At 41.1% G+C, this 9,913-nt stretch overlaps 1 pseudogene; it reads left to right on the plus strand.

The window, feature by feature from the left end:
* Positions 1-2,562: 2,562 nt before the first annotated feature.
* Positions 2,563-4,940, plus strand: LOC148411321 (uncharacterized; annotated as a pseudogene).
* The last annotated feature ends 4,973 nt before the right edge of the window (positions 4,941-9,913 follow it).

The following is a 9,913-nucleotide window of genomic DNA, read 5'->3' on the forward strand; positions in this document are numbered from 1 at the left end:
TTTTAAAATAGGGAGTTACTTTTCAGTCACGCTGAGAGTTCTGACCTTGGTGCTGAAAATTAGTGCTGTCAAAATATTAGATAATTATAGAATTAAATAAAAACGTTCTATAATTAAAGTGATTGGTCATAGTAATCTCAATTTCACCTCAAATGACTGATAAAAACCCTCAACCAATAATTTTCTGTCTTAAATTTAGATTGATTCATGTCATGTGGCAGATCAAAATTTTGATATGCAACAGCAGAAAGTGGCTTCAGTCATGTCTTTCCTTTCACAGTCAGAATCAGCCATTTACTTTCAGCCGTATTTGAGACAAGTCCAAAGTAATGGCTTATATATATAATGTGTCTTAAAAATATATTGCCATATATTGCGATACAGCACAGACATATTGTGATATGTATTGTGATATATTGGACAATGTTTGCTAAAAAAATATATATGGCATATATATTAACATGCACTGAAAAAAAGCACAGAAGAAAGTTATTGAAAGAGACAAATTCTATTTATTTCTATTTATCTATTTCAAACATGCCTTTGACTGTGTTAATATGTCTCTAGCAGTTGGGTATACTCTTTCAAATGACACTGATGTGGCAGGAACACAGAGGTTGCACTTTGCCACATGTGCCTCTTGTTCTTCAACCATAAATAAAACAGATCTGTGACGACAAAAACCAAAGCGAAATCTATTGTTATAATTAAACAAATACAGTGAAACCTTGCAATACGGTCACCTCTGTGTATTTTTTTTCCTCACTTTTTTCTTCATTACAAAAATTCTCCATTTTCTATATTTTATATCCATTTGGTTATGCTCCTTGCAGTGCCGTAGTTTTATGTTGGAGTTTTTAGCCAATTAGAATTCAGCTGACTAGTGTCGCTATTGTTGTGGAATTTTTAAGATTTTGTCGATAATAGATAAAAAGTCTGGAAATCAAATTGTCTTTTAGATTGTTTTTAGATTTCCTTTATTTGAAGCTTCAAAGACACGAATCTTAAGAGAACAGTTAGGTGTCCTTTTATGTCACGTTATGCCTGGGTTATGTTCTGCTATGGGTTTTTGTTGTAGAGATTTGGGGTTCTTTGTTTCACCATTTAGTTTCAATAGTTTCTTCTCCGCGTCTGCCTCGCCTCCCTGTCTCATTAGTTTGATCTTGTCCACCTGCCTGTTTACCTGCCCTCCTTGTCATCCAATTAGCTTCCCCTGCCTTTTGTTTCTCCCCCAGCTGTGTTGTGTCTTCTCGTTAAGTGTGTAGTCTATTTAAGTTCCCAGTTTGCATTCGCTTCTTGTCGGGTCATTGTTTATTTTCTGCGCTGCCTGGTCCTTGTTGTACGTCTTCCCCCCGCTGTCTTGCCTCGCGTTCCCTTGTGTCCATCCTTCCCATGCTGCCTCCCGTTCTCTGTTGCCCCAGTAAGTTGAGTTTAGCGTTTTTGGTTGTACTTTGTATTTTTTGGTCCATTGCAACCCTGCTTTCGTTTGTTATTAATTATCCTCTTTTGAGCCTCATCCCAGTCTGTCCTGCGTCCTTTTGGTTCCACCTTTCCCACGTCCCACACTGCCTCAAGCCGCCAAGCCCAAACGTGACACTTTAAGAGTGTGTGAAGGGACACATAAAAGTAAAGATTCTTATTCACTTATTGGGAGTGAACGCCTACAAGATGAAAACCAGACATAAACACACAAAAGAAGCAGTTCTTTGTTCTTATCAGTATTTGGAGTGGAAGAAATTTACAACCCAAAGGGAGGCAAAACCATAAAGAATGAAAGTGGGTGTCTTGAACTCGCTAACCTGTCAGGGTCAGTTTATCCTAGATGCAGAAATATTTCTCATGCATGGTCTAATGGAAAAGGTCTTTGTTAAAACAATGGCAGGTGGTCAGTGAATAACTTAATCCATCCATCCATCTGTCAGAGTTATCAATGATGAGAGACTGGAGAAAAGCCAAAACTGTGAGTCAAACACGATCCTTTGCAAAAGAGGGAGAGCACCAGGGTCTTCTGGTGTTCTGGGGCTCTCCTCCTTGCTTTATTCCAAAGATTACAAAGAAGGCGGTTACAAGTTTCAAAATAATACCATATAAGGAGTTGTTTATGTCTGTAGCGTGAGTGTGTGTGTATGTGTATATTTGTGTGTTCGTGTGTGTGTGAGTGAGTAGGTTAAGAGGTGTGCGAGCAAAGTGTTCTTATGTAAGTGTTTTTATATGATAACATATATACATATATACAATTATTCTGTCACATCCATCCATCCATCCATCCATCCAGCCATCTTCTACCGCTGTCTTCCGGGGTCGGGTCACGGGGGCAGCAGCTTGAGCAAGGAAGCCCAGACTTCCCTCTCCCCGGCCACTTCATCCAGCCCTTACGGAAGGATCCCCAGGCGCTCCCAGGCCAGCTGAGAGACATAGTCCCTTCAGCGTGTCCTGGGTCGTCCCCAGGGCCTACTTCCAGTGGGACATGCCCGCAACACCTCACCAGGGAGGCGTCAGAACCACCTCAGCTGGCTCCTCTCAACGCGGAGGAACAGCGGCTCGACGCTGAGCCCCTCCCGGATGACCGAGCTTCTCAACCTATCTTTAAGGTAGAGCCTGGACACCCTGCAGAGAAAACTCATTTCGCCCGCTTGTATCCGGGATCTTGTTCTTTCGGTCACGACCCACAGCTCGTGGCCATAGATGAGGGCAGGAACGTAGATCAAGTGGTAAACAGAGAGCTTCGCCTTTCGGCTCAGCTCGTTCTTCACCACGACAGACCGGTGCAAAGCCTGCATGACAGCAGACGCCGTACCGATCCATCTGTCGATCTCACGTTCCATTCTACTCTCACTCGTGAACAAGATCCCGAGATATTTGAACTCCTCCACTTGGGGCAGGACCTCATCCCCGACCCGAAGAGGGCATTCCTCCCTTTTCCGACTGACGACCATGGTCTCAGATTTGGAGGTGCTGATCTTCATCCAGCCGCTTCACACTTGGCTGCGAACCGCTCCATTGAGAGTTGGAGGTCACGACCTGAAGAAGCCAACAGCAGCACATCATCCGCAAAAAGCAAAGATGCAATGCTTAGGCTCCCAAACCGGACCCCCTCAACGCTTCGGCTGCGACAAATTTTGTCCATAAAGGCAATGAACAGAACCGGTGACAACGGACAGCCTTGGCAGAGTCCAACCCTCACTGGAAACGAATTCGACTTACTCCTGGAAATGCTGACCAAGCTCTGACATCAATCATACAGGGACTGAACAGCCCGTATCAGAGCGTTCGACACCCCATACTCCGGAAGCACCTCCCCCAGAATCCACAAAGCACATGTAGACTAGTTGGGCGAACTCCCATGGACCCTCGAGGACCCTGCCGAGGGTGTAGAGCTGGTCCAATGTTCCACGGCCAGGACGAAAACCACACTGCTCCTCCTGAATCTGAGACTGGACTTCCTGATGGACTCTCCTTTCCAGCCCCCCTGAATAGACCTTACAGGGGAGGCTGAGGAGTGTGATTCCTCTGTAATTCGAACACACCCTCCAGTCCCCCTTCTTATAAAGGGGGACTGCCACCCCAGTCTGCCAATCCAGGGGCAATGTCCCCGATGTCCACGCAATGTTGCAGAGGCGTGTCAGCCAAGACAGCCCTACAGCATCAGGAGCCTTCAGGAACTCCGGGCAAATCTCATCCACCACCGGGGCCTTGCCACCAAGGAGTTTTTTGACCACCTCAGTGACTTCAGCCCCAGAGATGGCAGAACGCACCTTGGTGCCCGAAGACTCTGCTTCCTCAGAGGAAGACGTGTCGGTGGGATTGAGGATGTCTTCGAAGTACTCTGCCCACCAGTTCACAACATCCAGAGTTGAGTTCAGCAGTGCCCCATTGACCATCTCCACTGTACACAGTGTCAATGGTGCACTGCTTCCCCCTTCTGAGACGCCGGATGGTGGACCAGAAATTATTCGAAGCCGTCCGGAAGTCGCTTTCCATGGCCTCACCGAATTCCTCCCACACCCGAGTTTTTGCCTTGGTGACCGCCAAAGACGCACTCCGCTTGGCCAGCCGGTACCTGTCAGCTGACTCTGGAGTCCCACAGGCCAAAAAGGCCTGATAGGACTCCTTCTTCAGCTTGACGGCATCCCTTACCGCTGGTGTCCACCAGCGGATTTGGGGATTGCCACCACGACAGGCACTGACCACCTTACGGCCACAACTCCATTCAGTCGCCTCAACAATGCAGGCGCAAAACATGGTCCACTCGGACTTAATGTCACCCGCCTCCCGCGGGATGTGGGAGAAATTCTGCGGGAGGTGGGAGTTGAAACTCCTTCTGACAGGGGACTCTGCCAGTCGTTCCCAGCAGAACCGCACGATACGTTTGGGTCTTCCAGGTCTGGCTGGCATCCTCTCCCACCATCGGAGCCAACACACCACCAGGTGGTGATCAATTGACAGCTCCGCCCCTCTCTTCACCCGAGTGTCCAAAACATGCGGCCGCAAATCCGATGCCAAGTGATATGGACACCTCTATGAACATGGTGTTCGTTGTGGACAATCCGTGACGAGCACAGAAGTCCAATAACAAAGCACCCCTCGGGTTCAGATCGGGGGGGGGAGCGTTCCTCCCAATAACGCCCCTCCAGGTCTCACTGTCATTGCCCACATGAGCATTGAAGTCCCCCAGCAGAATAACATAATGTTAAACAAATATAGCCTAAATACTAATTTTCCATCACACTATGCTGTGTGAAATCTGCCTTCGCCAAAAGTCAGGGCATTTGCATCAACTCGACGCGGGCTTCTGCGCTTGCGCAGCTGTTTATGTCAGGGGCCCAAATACGTAATAGATAACTGTAATAGTCAATGGAGCCACAAATTCGCCATCTAGAGGCCTCATGTTGAACATGACATAACTGGACGTTCACTGCACGAAGGTAGTGCTATATTGACCAACCATGTTTAACGTTGGAAGTAGTTAAACAAAGTCATTGATGAAAAAAAAAAAGAAAAAAAAACATGTGGCTCAACTGTAAGCTAAGGGCAAACATGAGGCATAGCGTACATTGAAGCCAGATTTAGCAGAAAATTCAAATCTACTCTTTTTTATTTTTTTTTAACACGCAATGGCTGAAGAAGAACAAAACGGCAATTGGACTGACTCGACTTTGAGCATTGTCGTCCATGTCAATACAAAAGGATTTATTATTGGAAATGAAACGGAGAAACTCTACAAGCAAGTCATTTAAGGCTTTATGAGGAAAGAAAGAAGAATGGATTTTGTATTTTTGTGGATTTGTATATGATATGATTTTGTCATTTTTTCATATGTTCTCGTAATTTTATTTTGGTCACATTCATTTATTGGTAAAGAATTAAACTGCCGTTCTTATATTAAAATGCGATTTGTAACTTAGCGTACAATCTTGTTAAAGCTTGCCTGCTTTTGGTGTCACATTCTGTCTGGGTTTTTCCTGTTGTGGCTTTATTTTGTGGAGTTTGACCTATTTTGCTTTTGGGTTCATGTTGTTTTTCCCTGGCATCTGTCGTGTAATTTGCGTCACCTGTCATGAGCGCGTTCCAACTCTAGTGTAGCTCTAATTTTCCGTGTTTCGCCCAGCTTATGCGAGTAATAAATTGTTTTATTGAGCCCATCTCACCCTGCTTCCTTGCATTTTGGATCCACCTTCCCGATCAACATCTCTAGCAGGGGGCAGGAATGAATCATGGCGGCCGCTTTGTGGAGCTATCCAACACAGCCAGCTGAGCTTTCAATACAAAACAGAGCCAAGCAAGAGCACTCACCTTGTTTGTAGAAAGGAGGAAGGGAGGACTTGGGACAAGTGGTATGTGCAGTGTTTGCTTCCTTTTTTCACAGCTGTTGAACCGTAGTTACTGTGCTAAGTTAACAACAGTGAAGCACTGACAGCACAGTGTTTAGCACGGTATCGGCCACTTGATTGCGACATTGAAACTTTTTTTTTTTGCAGACAAGTATTGCCGTAAAGCGAGGGACATGCAGTGTATAAAAAATGAGGAATAAGGGTGCTGTCGGTGAAAATATTGGCTCTGCCACATCCCAAAAAAGTGAAAGCTCTGAGCAATGCTCTTCTTTCCGGGTCTACTGTAAAGTGCACAGCAAGTTTGCTCCACTCTCCTCTCCTCGCGTGACAAAAAAGTGGACCAAAAGTACAACCGCGACAGAAAGCCCCACGAATGAGCGTAGCAACGCGATAAATAAATATATATATATATATATATATATATATATATATATATATATATATATATATATATATATATATATATATATAGAGAGAGAGAGAGAGAGAGAGAGAGAGAGAGAGAGAGAGTATAAAAGACAGTAAATGAAATAAAACAAACAAAAACTTGAAATCAATTCCCATTTGATTTAATGCCACTTGACATTCTGCTGCTGTTTAATATGGCTGCTTGTTGAAAAATAATAGAAGTCAAATACTATTGCGCTTCTCAGGAACATGTACAGGAAGGAGCTTACTATAGACAACCTGAACAGGAGAAAGAAGCCCGACATATGACTACAATGCCTGAAATGAAGGTAATGTTATCTTCGTATCATAAAGTTTTCTTTTTCTGCTGTTTGTCCTATTACTCTGTCCTCGAATGCCCTTGAGCCTCTGGGAGCAGGCAGATTACATACAACCTGGTGACACAAGTTAGCTGAATTCTGATTGGCTAAAATTTCAAACTCCTAACTATAACACTGGCAGGAGTGTCACCAAATGGATATAATAAGACACGAAAAGAAAAGAATATGGAGAATAATTTTATGTATAAAAATATATGTATAACACATATATATTTTAGTAAAATTAATTTAAAATGAAATTACCTTTCATCATAGTTATTGTAATTATTATAGTTATGATAATGATGTCAGGTTGGCCTTGCTGATGTCAGAGAAGGCCTTGCTGGCCCTGACAGCCCATCACTGCATTACACACATACTGTAGAAGGCACAACAAACTTTCTTCTGCTTTGCCTACATTTGGTAGTGGAGTTTTCCTACTAGTATGGGCCAGGCAGTGCATTCTTGCTCAGCAAAAATAACCAGACTAGTTGTCTCATTGTCGTCAAGCAGTTATGATGTACCCTAATAATTTAAAAAAAAAACAATAAGACTTTGGAGTAGTAATTTACAAAACAACCACTGTCACATTCAGTTTTTCTTCTTCCCAAGACTTGGCAAATAGTCTAGATAAATTGGCACTTTCAAGGTGCAGCTAGAGTCAAGCCCATCATTCGACATTTAACTAAATAGTGCATTGAGTTTTGTTGGATGCATTAATTAGCTATTGATACCAAAATGTCTTTTTTACCATTTCAAAATAATAATGTTCCATATTCTTAATGAATTGGGGGAGTAGCTACATAGCCTGCTAACAAAAAGAAGAACAAACAAAGAAAGATGTGAGATTCCCTAAAAGTTTCCTCACATTAATTTTTTTGCATGAGGACAAACAAAGTCAAATGTGACACTCCCTAAATGTTTTATCATGTGTTAATTTTTTTAAATAATTGACTTGCACAAACACAATTATGCACTATTGCCTCCTCACAGCCCAAAACTCACTAACGGTGAAAATCAAATAAACATTGTTTATCGAAATTACTAGTGCCCTCAATTGACCTATTTTATAGGTCTGAAATCCATGACTGAATCCATCCTAAAATGTTTCAGCGGTAGACTTTAAGGGCCAGCAAAATCTTTTCTGCTGGACTCAACATATTCAGAAAAACACTTTTACTCACAAGACACATTTCTTCATAACTATTTTGAAATAAAATTACTCCACCTGTTCTCTGCATGACATATTCACTTTTTTTGCAGTGCTTCCAGAGCTATTTACTAAAGTGTTTACATTTAAAAAGTAAAACAACTTTTATACAATTATTTTTCAAATAGTTCATGTTGCCAGGTTCCACACCAGAGCTTTCATAATGAAAAGAGAAGGCCCTGTGAATGGATACTAACCCTAACCTAACTGGTTTAGGCAACAGTGCTTTCACCAATCATCTTGCAAGACCGCAACCTCGGGAAGCTAGAACGCTACATATAGATCAACACGTAAGTACGTACTGTGATTGGATAAGCTCTCCAGGGAGTCCTAGTGTCATTTTACCGAAAATGTTGTGATTTTGACCCACGAGATTTGTTTGCTATAACCAACACGTTTCTTTTTTTTTTTTTTAATCCACGACCTTTTAAGAAACACTGGATATTGTGAGCAGAGATCAGCTGACTCCCATGCTTGCTTGTCTGTTCAATCTGTTCATCAGGGAAAAGGTTTTCATACAAGCAACTACAGCATGATTGTTTGAAATTATATTGCTGGGAATGTCTTTTGCTTGGACCCATACCGGATTTATCAACCTGAATTGTTTCATGAAAACTGCAATGAGACAGCTATTATCATTTGGGCAGAAAAGCTACGGTACTTTGAAAAATGTTAAGGAGCATCTGTTGAACACTCCTTTTTGGTATTGAAGCATCCTAAAAAACTTTGCCAGCAACCGGACAGATGTGGTTTTGACCATTAGCCTCCATGTCCAAAGAAACAAATTTAGTGATGGACTTTCAACGCACAGGTAAATTGTTCAACAGAGCTGCTAAAGTCTTCTTCAGGTAAGGTAGGAACATGATGTCACTGACGGCCAAGGGTTGAAATACGCAGCCTGCCATTTATATATATATATATATATATATATATATATATATATATATATATATATATATATATATATATATATATATATATATATATCCAGAAGTCAGTCACGTATGTGTGTTTGTGTATGTTATGTACTTGTTTATGTGAGGAAGAGAGAAGCAGAATTTGAAGGATGGAACTACTCAAGAAAGTAAGTCTTCATTACTACAAGAATCGAAAGTAATGATTAAAGTGCCTTCCTAATAGCAGAATCTCTGATTGTAAGTCCTTCAGGATTTCACTGAAGTTGTTTGCAGATTGCCTTTGAGTGAGATGCAATTTAATATTGATATAAATATACAGTAAAACATTTCAGGCAAGGTGTATCATTCATGTAAGCCTCGAATTATTAGAAAATCTATTTAGGAAAGAAATGCAAGGCAAAACATAAAAAAAAAAAAAAAAGAACCTCTCAAGACAAAAACTTTTTTATTACTTTCGTTTGTGATTTAAAACATAATTGAAGAATATTTTTGTTCAATCGCTTAGACACTTACATATTAAAATTCCCACAGCTCCAAATGTAATCAACCATCATAAACAAACGGCATTCTTTAATGCTTCCACCCATCTGTAGCTGGTGATTGCAGCTTTTAATTAGATTTTGATTACATTATTAATCCTATTAGATACATCTTCCTTTGTAATTTTACTTTTTAATTGAAAATGATGTCCCTGGCTTACATTGTTTGTTTGTTTTTTTTGCATAATTTTGCATACATCATGTGTATATTTAAGTTTTGTTTCCCTTTAGTCATTCCTTTTCCTTTAGTCGTTATTGTTACAAACATATTTGCCGTGTGTGTGTAACTAACTGAAATAACACTAAAAGTCTGAGACTTTTACACAGTAATATCAGTCTTCAAGAACTGCTTTTAAAATTTTTGCATGCGCTGCATTACAATAGTATATATCCTGTACATTTTCTTGAGGGGTGACTTCCTGTGCATAAAACCAAGTGACATCCCTGGTGTGAAGTATGTTGATCACCAAAAAGCAAGTACATAATGTGCTTAACAAGACAAAGAAACAAAAAAGTGGTATTTTTTAAACTTTGTTTTTTTATAAGCACAAACAAAGTAAAATGTGACACACCCTGAATGTTTTTTTTTTTTTTTGCATAATGTCAAGTTATATTGACTTGTGAATAAACAGATTTATGCTATTAGGTC

Source organism: Hippichthys cyanospilos, chromosome 15, assembly GCF_059441005.1.
Source record: "Hippichthys cyanospilos isolate Australia breed blue-spotted pipefish chromosome 15, RoL_Hcya_1.0, whole genome shotgun sequence".
In the NCBI taxonomy this organism is placed as follows: domain Eukaryota; kingdom Metazoa; phylum Chordata; class Actinopteri; order Syngnathiformes; family Syngnathidae; genus Hippichthys; species Hippichthys cyanospilos.